The sequence below is a fragment of the Chlorocebus sabaeus genome, chromosome 20 (genome assembly GCF_047675955.1).
Source record: "Chlorocebus sabaeus isolate Y175 chromosome 20, mChlSab1.0.hap1, whole genome shotgun sequence".
Taxonomy (NCBI): domain Eukaryota; kingdom Metazoa; phylum Chordata; class Mammalia; order Primates; family Cercopithecidae; genus Chlorocebus; species Chlorocebus sabaeus.
The window spans coordinates 133,980,807-133,997,410 of record NC_132923.1 but is presented as its reverse complement, the minus strand read 5'-3'; positions in this window follow the sequence as shown (position 1 = coordinate 133,997,410).

Genomic DNA, 16,604 nt, shown 5'->3' with positions numbered 1-16,604 from the left:
GGGTGCTCTCAGGAATCCAGGCCCCGATATGCATGAGGTCGGGACCCCAGGGACTGAGGCAGCCCCCAGTTTACAGAGGACATCAGGCTTCCAGCCACATGCCTAGTGAGCAGCCCCGGTGGACACGGGGACAGTCAGGGCCTCCTGTCCTTACGACGGCCAAGTCTCACCACCTTTGAAACTCTGCTCAGAGTTTGGCATCTGGGGTGGGGAGCTGGTCAGTGCTGGGGGAGGGACTGGGGGGCTTGTCTCTCGGGCTCTTCCCCCCCGCCCCAACCCCCGCCGAGGGCCCTGTCAGAGCCCATTGCATTGTTTCTCTTCTGTCATCCTGGAGGTAGGGAATTTTCTTTAAGCAACTGCTTTCATTAAGTGATAATAATTGCAGTTTCTCTTTTCAAAAAGTTTAATCAGAGACATCCCCAGCTGCCATCTGAGGTCTGATCAGCCACGGTCACCAGTGTGCCCACATGGCGGCGGTGGGATTCCAGCCCGGAGCACGGAAACTTGACATTCTTGACAGCCTGGAAATGTAGGATTTCCGTCTGGCTTGTTGTAACGCTGAGTCCAGCTCCAGGGACGCTGTCTCCCTCTTGGCAGGCTCCCATGGGGAGCTGGGAGAGCCAGGCGGGCTTGGCAGTGGGTGCTGTGCTCGGTGGGGCTGCCCTGCTTCCCTGCTCTTCCTCTCTGCCCCTCCAGGAAGCTTCCAGAGTCCTCCTCAACTCTCTGCCCTGCAGGTTGGAAACAGGGGAGCCGGGCCCCGGGCCAACCCTCCTCCGGCTCCCCCTCCACCCAGGGAGCTCACGGGTTCTGCGCTATCTTGCCCTCTGTCGCCTTGTGCGAAACGTAATCCACAAAATGCCTTCATGGTAACCTTATCCCTGGGCAGCCCGCGATAGCATCTCGCGGCCCCGTGACAGGCAGGAACTCGCAAGCATGGAGTTAATAATGCAGACTTTCAAAACCCGAGGCTGGCAGAGGGAGGCGAGGGCGGGAATGAAAGGGCCGGTGTGGCTGTAATTAGGACCATGTGAACTTCCTTGGAGGAGGATTAGGAGGAGAGACAGGCCTTGCCCGCGAAGATTAGTTTCAATTAGACGGGCTGGAGGCGAAAGGCCGGCTCGGCGAAAGATTAAAACAAGAAGGAGAACGTTTCCGCGGCGCAGGCTCCGGGCCGGCAGCAGCGGCCGGCAGGACCTGCTAATGGAAGGCAGAGCGTGCCGGCGTTCGGAAAACTCGCGCTAATTGATTCGACGCTGGCTTTGCTTCGTCTTCCCCTGCTCACCCCCGCCCCGATGCACTTTTCAGATACTCATTTGTGCTTGAAACCACTTTGGGAGTGGGGGGTCCCTGCCCCTGCTGTGCCTGCAGGTCAGGGGAGAGCTGGGCGGGGTGGGGGCTGCCAGTGGGCTGCCCTCACCAGACACTGGCCCGGACACTTGGATTCCCATTCTTGGCTGTGGGCCATGGTGGGACCCAGACTGCAGTGCTGAGATTTCTGCAGCCTTGGCCGGTCCTGTGCAGCCCGTGACCTTGGGAGGCTTTGCTCGGATCTTCAAAGGGGCTTTCAAATTACAGGTCTGGGTGTCACCCCACCCCTTCCTGGGGCCCAGCCTGTGTCTTCCCTCCCTCCCTCCTTCCCTCCTTCACTCCCTCCCTCCTTTCCTCCTTCCCTCCTTCCTTCCTTCCTTCCTTCCTGGACTCTGGCCTCTGTGGCTTTGAGAATAGTTTTCTTAAGCAAAAACTGTGAAGACAATGCCTGCAAGTTGGATGTTTCCATGAGTGGGCAGTTGCCTCTGAATTTCTGGGTTGAGCTGATGGCCGGCACCGCTTGGAGGTCAGAAGTAGCTTAAATACCAGAGCTAAGGGCTGGGCATGGGAGCTGGGTGGGCCACAGTCCTCAGTCAGGGGTCTCACGCAGAGGCCAGTCCCTCCCTCCCTCCGCCTCCCCTTTTCTCCTTCTTTTCTTCCTTCTACGAAGACTGGGCTGGGGTCAGGGGCCTCAGTCTCAGAACCTCCCTTCGTCTCTTTCCATTTCCCTGGGAGGTCAGGGAGTGAGATCCCTAGCCCAGTCTAGGGGAGGCGGGGGCACAGAGAAGTGCGTGGAGCCCGACACACCAGCCTGACTTCCTGCTTAGCTCCCCAGCTGCAGCTGACGCTGCAGGAGCTGCCGGGTCCTTGGGCCTCGAATTCCTCATCTGTGAAGTGGAGGTGGAGCCTGGAGCTGCCCATTGGATGCTGTACCTCAGAGAGGAGGGTGGGCTGGTCCCCGCTTGTGGGCCACTGTCTTGTCCTGCACCCAGGCCGAAGCTCAGAGCCCCAGGGAGGTCTGCGTGCTGCAGTGGACCCCATGCACGAGGTCGGGAGGCAGCACTGAGTCCTGGTTTGGGAGCTAGAGGCCAGTGCCCGGGTGTGGCTGAGCACCTGTGCCCATGTTTCACAGGCAGAACCAGCTGCCTCCCGGCCTCCTGGGCTGCTTCCCTCCGGGCTCTCCAAGCACGAGGGGTGTGTGTGTGTGTGTATGTGTGTGTGTGTGTTTTATCAATCCTTCCCATTGTAATGACAGCTAAATTATGGAAAATGCATTTTCACAGCTGGTGAGAAAAACCATTAGCATTAATCAAGGAGCCAGGCTCGTCGGGGATTTGCAGGCGGAGTTTTGTTGGTAAAGTCACGGACGTGCTGAACAGTCATTAGTGGGGTTCTCTGGAAATGGAGCCGATCATTTCCCTTCACGCCGTGCTTCCCACCAAGGGATGCCTCCTTGCCTGGGGCCCAGGGCTGAGCTCAGTGCTGGGCCCCTGGTGGTCACTGCAACCCCCACCCTGTGCTCGGGTGGAGCCTCTGCTTTTCAGGGACCCACCCACAGCCAAGGGCCCCTTTGTATCAGGGGCAGGGGATGCCATCCTGGTGGCATCGTGGGGCTGGCTTGGTCGTGGTAGGGATGGGAGGCCCTCACTGTCCTGGTGTCCACTGGAGCTGCTCACTGGGCATGTAGCCGGGAGCTGGGTGTCCTCTGTGAACTGGGGGCTGCCTCAGTCCCTGAGGTCCCAACCTTGTGCATTTCTGAGCCTTGGTTCCCGAGAGCACCCAGTGCCGTGCACACCATGGGTGCTCCCAGATGCAAGGGAGTGCCTGGGGAGCCGTTGGGACCCCAGTGAGTACCTAGATTTTGAGCCTTGGCTGCATTAAAGTGATTTTTAACGTAAATTTTTATTTTGGAATAATTTTAGATGAACAGAGAAGCAATAAAGGAGTAGTATAGAGAGTTCCCATAGCCCCTCTTTTTAGGAGTTTTTCCAAAACCCCACAGTCCCAGGCTAGACACGAGGAACACATCAGACAAACCCAGGCTGGTGGCTTCTCCAGGACCCCGGCCTCCTCCCGAAGACAGTCCTCCTGCCCGCGCCCAGGCTCCCTTTGCTCACACGCTGTGCCCACGGGTGGAGAAGCCACCAGGGCATGCTTCACGCCCTCTGCCCCAGGCGCTTCCTGAATTCACCAGTTTCCACATCAACCATCAGGAACTGCCTCGGAGGACACAGGCTGTGTCTGTGCCTGGTGTGGTCGCCCCCTACCCGGGCCCCCACCCTTCTAGTTCCACAAACCGGGGTTTGCTCCCAGTCCTGGCTGGCCTGCCCCGCAGAATCCCCCATCACACTGGCCTCTGTCACCCCATCCATCCCTGAAGGTTCAGTTTAAACCCCCACCCGCAGCGCCCCACTGGCTCACTGACCCGAGTCTCGTTTCCCTCCACACCCCCTTAGCACCCAAATGTGTGCTTTTGTCCCCAACTCTCTCAGGGCGTGAACAAGTCTCTCCCACACCCCTGTTAAAAATCACCCTGCCAACTATGGATATGTGTGCCTACACAGGCTGGTATACACATGGCTATGTGCATAGGTACATGTACCTACGCACATGTGCACAGGTATGCACAGACATGTACGCACGTGTAACCTGGGCACACATATATGTTGTACCAGCCCATGCACACACACGTTGGTATGTTTGTGTACACATGCATGCTGACCTGTTGGTATACAGGGTAGTGTACACACGTATGCACACCCCGGTTGATACACATCCATGTTTTATGTCACTGTATCTGCTGAGAGGCCCAGCGGGGACACCTCAGTGGCCACGCACACGCGTTGCACCCAGATCCCGTTTCTAACACCGTCCCCAGTGAAGGGGCTGGAGATCTGTGGAGAAGGGGTGGATTCTAGGGCTAGAGAGGAAGGAAGAAGGGAGGAAGGAGGGAGGAAGGAGGGAAGATGAAGGCAGGAAGAGGAAGGAAGGAAGGAAAAAAGGAAAAAAGAAGGAAGGAGAAAGGAAGGAGGGGAAAGGAGGAAGGAAGGAGGAAGGGAAAAGAGAGGAAGGAGGGAGGAAGAGGAAGGAAGGAGGGAGGAAGGAGGGAGGAAGACGAAGGAAGGAGGGAAGGAGGACGGAGGTTGGAAAGAAGGAAGCGGGGGTAGGAGGCAGAAGGCACAGATGTTTCTTGTTGAGCCCACAGGTGCAGGTGTTCCCCGTGAAAGTGTACCTTAGCCCCCACCACCTGCCCCCAGTCACTCCAGAGGTGACCCCCAGCCGACTCCACCTTAGCCAGGCCTGCTCACTGTGGCTGTCTCCTCAGGTGGGTGCTGCTCCCACCCACATCACAGACAGGACAGCTCAGGCAGTCCCGAGACAGGTGGTCTGCCTGGAGTCATGAAGCCATTTTTGACCCCTGGGCTCTGGCCTCATGGCTTGGAGGACAGTTTTTTCCCATTAAAACCTTGACTCTAAGGGTCTGTGACCTGGAAGTTCCCTGTGGTGGGGCCGCTGCCTCTAGACTCCAGCTGCCTCTGGAGTCATGGTTGGTGCCCCCTGGAGTCACGAATGGCCTAGACTCGGAGGACAGGACGGCCCAGAGTCGGGGGCCCTATGCAGGGTCCTGGCTCAGCCCCTGCTCCCGGGTGACCTTTGACAGCCGCTGGAGGTCTCTGCCTCTGTCTCCTCATCCATAAGGTGGAATGACAGAGCCCTTGCCCCGAGACATTACGGGGTTGTCGGGGGCCGGGGATCGGCAGAGCACGGGGTCCTGGGTATCAGGGCCGTGAGCAGGGGTGACGAAACTTTCTCATGCTTCACGTCACGATAACCAGCTCAGTGTGAATGCAGTGAAGACTTTTGCCACCTCTGCTACTGGGACCTCCACGAGGCTGATTTCTGCCGCCCACACCACCTTGCCCAGGAAGGCCCCTAAGAAGTGGTGTCCACGCCTCTCTGACCCTCACCCACACACTAGAGATGGGGGTCTTTGGGCCTCCGCAAAGGCACCTGACTGCTCCCCCGTCTCTGCCCCAGCCCTAGCCAGGGGCCAAGGGGGAGACCATGCCACACACAGAGAGGTCTGCAAACTTCAGGGGACCCCACGGGGCCGGCAGGACACCCTCCGCTAAAGCCGCCTGGTTGGCACTGTCCCGGAACTCCTCTTCCTGGCGGTCAGGCCGGGACAGTGGGGAGGAGGTGACTGAAGGGCTCTTGCCATTGGCAACCATTTGTTCCTGGTGAGCCCCACCAAGGCCGGGCGCCTGGCTCAGCATCCGTGTGAACACCCCGGTGTGTGACCGTCCATGGTGGATGAGCCTCCTCTCGGCGACATCCCAGGAGAGGCCACCACCTTCCCCTTGTTGGTGACCAAAGAGTGTGTTCTGAGGGTTTTGCTTCTTCCTCACTGATCTTCTAAAAATTAAACAAAATCAAACACAGCAACACGTGACTGGGGCTTTCCCAGTGCTGGGGACACTCCCGACAGCCGAGTTCTCGCCCCGTCCCTGGGCTGTCAGCAGACCTGGCTTCCCTTTGCCTCTGTGCTGCTTCCCTCTGGCCTGAAGACCTGGGGGTGGCCGTGCTTGTCACCTGGGCTGTTTCCCACCCCTCCAGGACACTTGGGAACAGGTGGATTTAGAGGCTGGGCCCAGGGCTCCGTCTCCCCAGGGAGCTGGCAGAAGGGAGTCTCTGGGGTCAGAGAAGCCTCCTTCCTGCTTTGGTGGGGCTGGCTCTGTGGTTTCATTGAGGAGTGGTCAGCAGGGCGTGGGGGGCTGGTGGGAGGCACAGGAGTTGCAATGAGAACCCACCCCTTGGCAGAACTCGCTGAGGGTTGCGAGCCAGGATGGACACAGGGCATGGGGCACGGGGAGCACTCACCAGGGGAGCCCTTCAGTCCCAGGCAGAGTCTCCTTGGAGGGGTTTCCAGCGAGACTGGCCCACGTGGTCGCAGCCTTGCACTCATGGGCAGTGCCTTGGCATTGAGAAAGCCCGCTCTTCCGTGAGCCGTGCCCAGGCCCCGGCAGGCGCCTTCCCAGGGCAGAGACTGTCACTTGCTGAGGGTTCTGTCTCTGGGGGGCCCTCTTTGGGCCAAACACATCTGGTTTTTTCCTAAAGTCAGCACCGCCAGAGCCAGGCCAAGTTAGGAACTGTCCCGTCCCCCAAGGGAGCTGGTGGAAGGGAACCTCTGGGGTCAGACAAGCCTCCCGCTTTGGTGCGGTCGTGGAGAGCCTGTCCATCCAGCCCTGGGACATTCCAGAGCCCTTGGCATAGCCTCTGCAAGGGAGCAGCTCACCTGGTCAACCAGAGGCCAGCACCTCTGCCCTGCAGTCAGGCGCTGCCCTCAGACTCCCCCCCACCACTCTCCCTGTGAAAAGCCCAGCTTGTTGGAGCTGGGGAGGGTGGCAGAGAGGGTGGCCCCAGATGAAAACCCACCCATGCCAAACCAGACCCTTCCTCGCTGCTTGGAGGACGGTTTTTTTCCAATTAAAACCTCAGATCCAGGAAGGGGAACTGAGCCTCCTGCCTGCGACCCCCAGGAGGAGCTCCTTGCTTGGGAGGTGCCCGGACCTGGAGCGTGGACCCAGGATGCCGCTGGCATCTATGCACTGAGCCCAAGGATGGGACGACCCAGCCTGCAGACAGAACCGCTCCCTGGCCGCAGTAGCTGGTGCATATGGACTCCGTCTGCCCTCCGAGGCTGGCAGTGATCCGACTGTGAACGCAGCCCAGTCTCTGATGGGCGATGGCGCTGATTTCTTTATGAGGTGGAAGTGAGAGTCCCCCTCTGGATTCACACACCTGGAGGCGTCTGAGTGTCCGTTCGGGTCCCAGTGCCCGGCAAGCACTGGCGCACAGGAGGTGGCAGCGCTGCCTCTGAGTGAGCTGGACTGGAAGCCTGTGTCATCTGTTAAATTTAGTGTGAGCCTCCCAGGGAGGCTGCTCAGGGTTTCAGAGATTCTGCTCACCGGGGGCTGAACCAACCGTCAGGCTGAGCTGCAAACTCTCAGAGGTGCACTCAGGCCGTGATCAATGTGTTAGCGATAGCCGCCATAAATACCCGATTCCCCATCTGACTGGACAGCTTCCGAGACAGCTCCGAGTGCACTGACGTTAGCGAATTGCCCTTGGTGGGAGCTGTTGCTGGGCGGGGCCCTGCCTCCTCACACCTGCTGTGCTCCCTGGATAGGGTAATGGGGATCGGCTTCCATCCACAGCCCCGCAAGGTACTTCCCAGGAGATGGGGAGACCAAGGCTCTCGGGGGTGGTTTTATGTCAGACTCGGGCCCACTGAGCCTTTTTGCGTCACAAGAAGGGGTGACCAATAAAGGGGCCGCTGGGCTCCAGAAGTCTCTGGAGGTAAAGCCGCCAGCACTTCTCTGGGGGAACAGCAGGCTGACCCCTGGCAGCGGGAAACACTCAGTCAACCTCTTCCAGGGAGCCCCAGAGAGCGCTCACCCACCCCTAGACACAGAGATTTAAGGGGAGCCTGAGATGCTGGCTTCCAACTAGGAGAGGGTACCTCCCCGTCATCGGGAGCCCAGCCCAGATATGCCACACTGGGGTGAGCTGTGGGCCTGTCCCTGGGGCAACTCCAACCTCCCAGCCTCTCTGTGGCCCTCAGTATTGCTGGAAAATGAAGCCTCGAAAGCAGCAGAGAGGCCGGAACCCCCCCGGAGGGGTCTCTGCAGCCTGCTCCAGGGAGGGACAGGAGAGGACAGAGCACATGTGATCTGGGGCTGCTGGCCTTGGGGGGTGCTGGTCATAGGGGCTGCTGGCCTTGGGGGGGTGCTGGACACGAGAGGGCTACTGGCCATGGGGTGTCCTGACCACGGGGGTCTTCGCCATGGGGAGTGCTGGCCATGGGGGTTCCTGGCCGTGGGGAGTGCTGGCCACGGGGTTGTGGTGGCCACAGGGGGTGCTGGCCATGGTAGAGGCACTGGCCAAAAGGGCAAGCCAAGGCCCCAGCCAGGCCACATTCACCTCAAAACCCACATCCCACGAGGAGGTGCTGTGAGGCATTCCTGAGTGAGGACGCTGCTTCCTTCAGTCCCTCAGCCTTGGGGGAGGGGTCCCTGGGGAAGCCAGGCCCAGCTGTGGGTGTGGGGGGGTCCCCTCAGGCTGGATGGGATTGAAGAAGGCTGCACCACACGCCGGCCGAGGCAGAGGTCCCAGTCCCTGCAGGGGTCTGAGAAGAAAACGCTGAGACCCTGGTCCCTGTGGGGGTCTGAGAAGAAAACGCTGACTTTGAAGGGCACAAGTATTAGGAGCTATAGGTCCGGGGCCACCCCATGGTGCCCTGGCGCCAGTGGGACGGCCCCTCGACAGCTTAGTTGGGCTCCACTCAGGTGGGCAAAGCCCCTGGGGTCTCTTTCTGACCCCCCACCCCCAACTCCCTCAGGGCGGGGCCGGCTCTGGGGGCGGCTGACTCCAGCCTGCTTCCCTGAATTAAGACAGACGGCAGCTTCTCTAGGAAAGGAAATGTATATCAACAAACTTCCATCCCGGAGATCAAACCGCTTCCTCCCACCCTCCCCAAGCACCTCCTGTGCTGCCCCCCTCGCCCAGCCCCCACCAGTCCTGCTGGCCTTCCCTGGCCCCGTGTGCCGGCTCAGGGGACCTCAGGAGGGGTGGTGGGGGTGCATGTGAGGCAAGCTGGGCTGGCCAGAGCAGGGCCAAGGGGCCACTCTGCACTTTCAAATATCATTAGAGTCAGTGGGCTCCCGGCGAGCAGCAGAGGAGCCCCGGGGGAGCCCCTGCCATGGCTTCCCAGTGCACCAGGTCAAGGCCGTTTCCATCAGGGGCATCTGAAAATCCCTCCCCAGGAAACGCCTGGCCAGGAGGGACTGGAATTCCGAGCTCCTGTCCTCAGGAGCCGATGGTCTTGTTGGGATTGGCATTAGCCCCGGGTGACATGACCTCCCGGGCTGGCTGTGAGCGGCCGGCAGTGAGCGGGTGGGCCACCGCGTGACTGGCAGCCTCCCCCATTGCCCCTCACCTTGGGGGGAGCCACCAGCTCTCAGAGCAGTTAGTGTCCTCGGCCAAGGGCACTTCAAAAAAGCCAGAGACTGTGGCATGGGGAAGACCCAGCACCCACCCAGCCTGTAAACTGCTACCAGCCACTTTTCAGAGACGACTGCTGTTGAGGGGCTCCCCAGGCAGCCGGAGTGAGGGCACCAGCAAGGGCGCTGATGGGGTATCCTGGAGGGCGGGGCCGGTGTTGGGGCTGATGTGCGCCCAGTTGCACCTTCTCTTAGGGCTCCCTGGGGAGGTGCCAGTGCCTGGCAGGACAGATCCTCCATGGGTCCTCTCTGATGGCCGCTCCCCTCCAGACTCAGAGCCCCATGAGACTGTAGGGAGGACACAGCGGGAGAAGTGTGGACCTCCTGGGAAGCCCGGCTGGAGTAACATACCCGAGCTGGGCCGGTGGACTCCACGGGCCAAGAGACCCCCACAAAGTTTCCTCTGCCTGTGCCTGTGGCTGGGGCTCCCGGAGGCAGAGCCAGATCCAACTCCCAGGATGGGGTGCGGGGGGCATTATGTGGTTCAGACACCCCTAGGACTTGTGTTCAGAGGGCAGGGTGCTCCTGGGTCCACACTGTCACACAGGTGGGGGTCTTGCAGCTCCCCTCCGAGAGGCTCTGGGCTGGCAGGGTTGAGGGGTCCCTGACTGAGGATCAGGAAGAACAGGGACTGTGGACTCGCCGCTGACCAGCCCTGGTGAGCAGCTGTATCCATAGAAGCCTTCAAGGGAGGATCTCTCACAGCCCAGCCCGAGCCCCGAGAGAGCCGAGGCCTCGAGGACAGGTGATGGCCCAGGACCCGGGGCCAGTGCCAACCAAACCTTCAAGCCAGCTGTGCCTGCCCCGCGCTGGCTGCACTTCCCAAGCAAGGGAGGTGAAGGTGCGACTGTGCTCTGAGGATGAGCAAGGATGAAAGAGACCCAGAGACAGGGACAGAGAGATGAAGGGAGGGAGGGGAGGATGCTGTAGGGAGGTTCTGAGATCTCACTCAGGGCATTGGCCTAGGCCCTGGGGTTCTCCTTGCAGCTCTGGGTCTGAGATCCCGGACGAGGTTGGCCTAGAGAGGCGGCTACTGCAGAAAGGTGAACTCCCCAAAATCTGGCTGCCCAGGAGCCTGGGAGGTGAGGTGCGTGGGTGACTGTCCAGAGACCGCATCCTGTCCGTCCCTCCAGGGCCTCAGTCCAGCCGTCTGGTGCTGTGCAGGATGAGGCTGGTTCTGAAACAGTGATCATTGCGCCGGCCACGGGGCAGCCTCTGGTGGAATCCAGGGCTCCCTGCAAGCCGGGGTGTGTCAGGGGCTCTGGGATCATCTGATTTCAGGCCCACGCGTTCTGAGGGACCCTGCATCTCACTGCATAGGATACTTGGGTTCCGGAAGGTGAAGCACCTCCTGAAGCCCCCGCCCCAGCTGGGCAGCCACCGAGCGTCCGCACCCTATCCCACCTCATGGTGACGTGGAGGGCCCTGTGCGCTGGCTGGACATGCTCCCAGACCTGCAGGGGCCCCGATATCCAGTGCTCACTCACACCTATTCCCACCCTGCAGCCTGGCACCCAGAGAGATGGGCGGGCGGCCCTGCGCAGAGGGAAGACAGCAGCTCAGGGACACCAGCCACATGCCAGGGGTTGGTTCTGGCCGAGTGGGGGCCGCTCCATGGGGGGCTTGGAGCACCCCCCTGTCCTCTTGGCCAAGGCCGCCTGCCCGAAGTTTGACGGATTAGCTCAGCAGCCCTGCCCGGCCAGCGTCCTCGCCCCTTCCTACGCCGGGAAGAGGCGGCAAAGCTGTGTTTATTTAGACTCCCTCAAGCTGACAGCTTGAATCAGGCTAATTTACCTGAAGTACACCAACCGTCCCTCTATTTATTTTATGATATTTCACCGGCGTAACCCAATCCCCACCCCTCACCGCCTGTTTACCGTGGCCCAGGACAGCGCATCTGTCCCCCACAGCCCGAGGCTGCTGCCCAGCCTCTCAAGGATGGCAGAGATGTTTCTGAACGGGGGAGTCCACGGGCAGGCTGGGCTCGATGACAGCTGGGCGGCACCCGGGGCCTTTGGGACTCAGGGTGTGGAGTCGGGGTGTGGAGTAGGTGCCCACAGGCTGGGTGAGGCCTTAGGGTGAGTGATCGGAGGGGGCCTTGCCCCTGCACAGGAGTTCTGGTCTCACCTGGCAGGAGGAGGAGCTGCTGGCGCCAGTCCAGCAAGGAGGGCCACTACGATCCCAGGAAGGCACATGCTGTCTATCAGCCTCCCTTGTGCTCGATGGTGGCCTGGACAGAGCCACTGACCCATTTTGCAGAAAGGAAAGACCTGAACCCGGAATCAATCACCCAGTCCCCATCAGGAAGGCCCGGCTGCTCCCGGGGTCACGCTGCCCAGGCTCAGGGCATGGGCCAGACAGGCTGGACAAGTTACCCCCGGGACAGGGCTGAGGCTGCTGGAGGCGGAGAACACCCTGGCCCAGTGAGAGAACCCACAACCCAGCCAAGAGAAGGCCGCACCTTCTGTCCTAGAAACAACTCAACAGGCAGAGACCACGCACACGGATGGTTTTGGCTGTTAATCCTGACGGAGAAGCAGAAACGGCTGCATGCTCACCTGAGGGAAACGCTTACTGAGCCTGGCGTGTCCAGGGCTCGGGCACCAGGCAGGATTCCAGGGGCCACCCAGAGGCCCTGCTGCTGCGTGGACTGGGTGATGGCTCAGTGTTTGACAAACACCTCTGAGAACGGGCCTTGTGCTGGTGCCAGTCCCAGTCTGAGAGTGTAACCACCGAGGAAAGCCCTGCCCCAGCTGCATGGGAGCTGCCTGGCCAGGCGAACCACAAACTTGCAAAAGACAAAGGAACAAACACCTTTCAGAGGAGGCTGGAGAAAACAAAACTGAAATACAGGGGCCCAGATGGAGGGTGTTCCATGGGCAGTCAGGAAGGGATTCCTGGAGGAGGTGACATTGGGGCTGAGGAGGTCTGGGCAGGAGTCCTGGGCAGAGGGGAGCCTGTGCAAAGGTCCTGGGGTGGAGCTGATCCTGAGCGTGGGTGACTGGAGTGGCCAGAGCTCCAAGGCTGGTGGGAGGTGAGGCCATGAGGGCCTGGTGCTCACAGAGCTGGGGCAACATGGACCGGCCCAGCTCTCCCAGTGTCCCCCAAGCCCAGCAGGGAGGAAGCACATCAGTGATGTCATCATCGTCCTGTTCAGGGTGCTGGGGTTACAGGCGATTGTAAATTAGATTTCCACACCATCGAAGTGCCCGCGGGACATTTTCTTTTCCCCGAAATGTTAACAACACACAAACGCTAGAGTTGCTGCTCCCCTCTGCCCTGGATCCATGGCCTGATGGGGTGGTTGCTCTGCAGTGGTTGGTAACCTGCAGCGGGAGGGGGCCCTGCCTGCCCGTGGAGTCCCCTGGCCTCCCTCCAGCCCCTCACTGCCCTGAGCTCCAATAGCCTGGCCAGGGGCAAGGTGGTCTCCTCTTCCTCACACCCTGGGTGCAGCGAGGGGCAGGGCTCACTCCGAGCTAGGGCCTGTGGCCCCGGCCCTGGGGGCTGGTTTGGAGGTGGGAGTGCCTCAGTGCCTCTCAGATCCCAAGAGGGAGGCCTCCACCATCCTGGCCTGCAGCCCCAGGGTCACCTAGGGCTGCTGCCTGCCTGGGCATCGTGCGGAGGCCAGGGGTTCAGGAGCCTCTGTCTCTTCCTACCCAGGAATGTGAGCGAGCCATTCCCTGATGTGGGGCAGGGGCGGCGAGGGGAGGGGAGGTGGAGCCAGGCTGGGCCAGGCGGGCAGACACCAGGGGTCAGTGGGAGGGTGGGCCGGCCCGGGGGGGACGCTGTCGTCCGTCTGCAGCGCCAGCTCTTCTGCATACTGCCTCCCGGGACGGGCCATGGCCTCGCTGGGCCATACGTCTCTGTCAAAATCTCTATGAATAAATTAACCTTTTTAAAGATTAGTGCACTCTAATACCTCAGGGTTTTTTAAACAGAGCAAATGCTACACATATTTTGCTGAGCATGCCTGGTGTGCAGGGCTGCCGTTGGCAAAGGCTCCACCTAGCATCCCTCCATGGGCCGGCCCTGCCAGCTGGACCTCCACCCAGGCTGCCCTGACAGCCCAGCGGCAGGTGCCGGCCCCCTCGGGGGAGAAGCATCGCCCTGTAGGGCGGAAAGTTGAGGGCGTCCACCCCGCGGGAGGCAGGAGGGCGTGGCCGCGCCTACGGGCAGAGAGTCCATTGTTGCTGGCCTCTTCCTCTGAGTCTTTGTGCACAAGGTGGGCAGTCATAGTCCCTGGAGCTGTCCACGAAGCCACCTGACTCCTGGGGTCAGATGGGGGCTGGCACTGCTGTCACCCGCCTTGGTGGCTTCCTCTTGTCAGCCAGGAGTGGCGGCAATGTGAAGGCGGGGGAGGGGGTTTTAGAGTCAGGAGCTGGGGCTTCTCTCCAGTGGTTGAGGAAGGGGGTGGCCCAGGCAGGGGCTTGGGATGCAGGAAGGCAGGGGGCTGAGGAACACTGGTGTCTGGGGGCCGTCGAGGTGGGGGACTCTGTGTGTGGGCAGAGGACATCTGTGAGCTCAGAGGGTCTCTAGGCAGGGAGAGAACAGGCCACAGAGGCTGTTCCCTGGGGTGCCTGGCTGCAGGTGGAGTGGGGCTCTTGTCCTGAGCCATAGGGACCCACTGAAGGCTGTGGAGGAAGATGTGACGGGACAAGGCCCCCGGAGAGCAGGATGGCGTGGGGCGAGCGGGGGCTGTTGCAACAGGCCCGGCGTGGCCATGAGGCCGGAGTGGGAGCACTGAGGGGAGAGGAAAGGGCCCAGACCCCCGAGCCCTCTTCTTAGGACTATGCCACCTTCTGACCCACTCCAGGGTGGTCAGCTCCCCGAGAGTCGGGCTTGGCTGCAGCTGGTCCCTGGCTCCCGGAGCCCGGCCTGGCACAGGCAGAGCTCAAGAGCTCACACCTGGGGGAATGTGGGTCCACATGTGCCCTGGAGCCCTCCCTCTGGCCCTAAACCAGCTCAGTTTCCTGGGAGTTGGGGTGACCCCCCACAGCGTCCTGAGCTCCCAGGGCTTTCCACAGGCCCCAAGGATGCAGTGCTATCTCCACTGCTCAGGGGCCCGAGGAGGGGCTACCAGCCGGGACCTCACCCTCCACGCCCGTCCCCTCATTGGTGTTGGTCCAGAACCATCCAGCTCTCCCTACAGAAGCAGGCAGCCTGCGACCCCCGCCCCAAGGCTCTTGCACCAGGCGAGGGTCCTCAGTCAGGTGGGGGCTCTGAGGAGCTGTGGGGGGTGTGGGGTCTTCTTGTTCCTGAGATTTGTATCCAGGCCTGGCCCATGAGGGGCAACTGGGGTCCCTCCCTTGTGCCTGCTGCGTGCCCGGCACCAGGAGGAGAGCTGGCCCCTGCCCTGCCAGTGTGCAGACCCCAGAGGGAAGAGGGGGACGAGGGGCCTTGGGAACAGGGCTGGGCAGACAGGGATCCCGAGCCTTCCTCAGAGTGTGCGAAGCCTCAGGTTCTCTGGTGAGGAGTGTTCACTGCTTCATTTCAAAAGATACCCTCTGTGCATCCACTGTGCACCAGGCTCCAGCTCTGTCCCCTCCTGGGACATCCTCGCTGTGGCCCCCATAGAAGGTAAAGCCAGGCTCCTGCCCTCACTTGTTGGGAGGCAGTTCAACTCCTGGCATCTCCACCCAGTGCAGCCCCCGGGGCCAGCCCTCCCTGGGTATTTGGGTCTTCCAGATGCTGACTGTCCTCCTCCCTACCTCCCCACTCTTTTGCCTCCACTTAAATGCCTCTTCCTCCAGGAAGCCTTCCCTGATCCCCATGGCTGAGTTTGACCCCCCCCCACACTGTCACTCCCCATCAAGGCACCTGGCCCTGCATGGCCACTGGATGATGTCACATCTCACAGTCCCCCCTGAGGGCTGTGGGTGCTGAGAGGTCAGGGCCCCTTGTCAGGTGGATGGAGATGGACAGGGGCATTAGACAGGGTGTGAGGGGAGCTGGGCGAGGACCAGGCGAGGCAGGGGTATGTGGAGGAGAGGATAGCCCCTTGCCTGGAAGTGGACAGGCTCCCTGGGGTATGTGTTAGGCTGGGGTGAGTGGGAGGAGCCTGCCTGGCATCACCTGGTATCATCACCACCTCCATGATCCAGCCCTACCCAGAAAGCCCAGAGTCCTGAGCCCAGCTGGCATCCAACCAGTGGGCTGGTTGGTCAGCCAACCCTGACTCCGTCCTGCTGGCCAGAGCCTGTCTTAGCAGGCTGCCTGGAGACTGGGCCTCCCCAGACTCCCTGGGGGCCCAGGAATTCTGGCCTTCTGAGGCTGTTCTAGACATCATGGGTTGCAGAACCTTGAGGGGTCAAATGGCCCCACTTCCAGGGTCTGACTGGAGACCCCAACAGGGGCCCCAAGGTGGTGAACCTCAGAGAGCTCTAACAAAATTGAGTCCAGCAACCTCCCCTAGTGATTGATTACTGTGCTCTGAGCCAAAGTTCTGGGGCAAGGACTTGGTGAGAATGAAGTTTGTGAAGTGAAAGCTAGGCAAGGAAACTGAGACTTCACGAAGCTAGGTGGCTGGGCCAGGGTCACCCTGCCAGCCAACAATGTCAGGGCTGGATTCAAAGGCAGGCACCTGGCCCTGGGCTGGAATTCCCTCCATGGCCTAGTAGGGAGGTGAACTTAGACAGGAAGGGCAAATTCAGACTGAGTTTCATCCCAGGGCACTGGCCCAGCCCCAGCCCAACTATTCCTCCACCTCATGGTGCAGCCTTGGACAGCCCAGCTATCCTTCCACCTTGTGGTGCAGCTTTGGACAGCCCAGCTATCCTTCTGCCTCATGGTGCAGCCTTGGACAGCCCAGCTATCCTTCCGCCTCATGGTGCAGCCTTGGATGGTCCAGCTCCTCTGGCTGCACTTCCTCCCCGCATAGAGGAAAGCTCAGGCTGAGGTCAGGCCTGGAAGCGTTTGGAGCACACTTCCTCTTTTGCACTTGGCTTCCCACCTCTCACAGCCTCTTCGTATTTTCCTCTCACTACACTAAACGCTCCAAAGCTGGAAGGGACTGCTAGAACATTCCTTCTAAAGGATGGTGAACGGACCTGGGGGGTGAGCTGATATGAGAAAGAGCCCTCAATTTACCACTTTGTGACTCATCCCTGACAAACAAAGTCCCCAAGGGCTTTGGGTACCAGCCGGGCAGCTTGGCTGGTCAGGGCTGGGCCTCTGCAGCAGCTCTCAGAAGCCTCCTGTCCTAAAGATGCTTTTCCAGAGGGAGTTCCTCAGTTT